The sequence below is a fragment of the Propithecus coquereli genome, unplaced genomic scaffold (genome assembly GCF_000956105.1).
Source record: "Propithecus coquereli isolate 6110/MARCELLA unplaced genomic scaffold, Pcoq_1.0 Scaffold612, whole genome shotgun sequence".
Taxonomy (NCBI): Eukaryota; Metazoa; Chordata; class Mammalia; order Primates; family Indriidae; genus Propithecus; species Propithecus coquereli.
In genome coordinates this window covers 207790-208101 of record NW_012152086.1, presented here as the reverse complement: position 1 = coordinate 208101, position 312 = coordinate 207790, and the positions used below count along the sequence as shown (strand labels likewise).

General features: G+C 36.5%; 1 protein-coding gene across 1 annotated transcript in view; it reads right to left on the bottom strand.

Moving 5' to 3' along the window:
- KLHL4 (kelch-like family member 4) overlaps positions 1–312 on the bottom strand; it is a 108945-nt gene that overhangs the window by 58890 nt on the left and 49743 nt on the right. The window lies entirely within an intron of this gene.

Genomic DNA, 312 nt, shown 5'->3' with positions numbered 1-312 from the left:
AGCCCAGGAGTTTGAGGTTGCTGTGAGCTAGGATGACGCCACGACACTCTAGCCTGGGCAACACAGTGAGACTCTGTCTCAAAAAAAAAAACAAACAAACAAACAAAATAAAACTGTGTGTTATAGGTACAAAGATAAACAAGAAGATCAATAGAACAGAATAGAGATTTCAGAAACAAAACCACACATATGTGGGCTTTTTATTTATGACAAAGGTGACACTATAGGGCAAGGGGGAAAGATTTGATAAATAAATGGAGAGGAATCAATTGGATATGCATATGAGACTCTGTCTCAAAGAAAAAAAAAAAA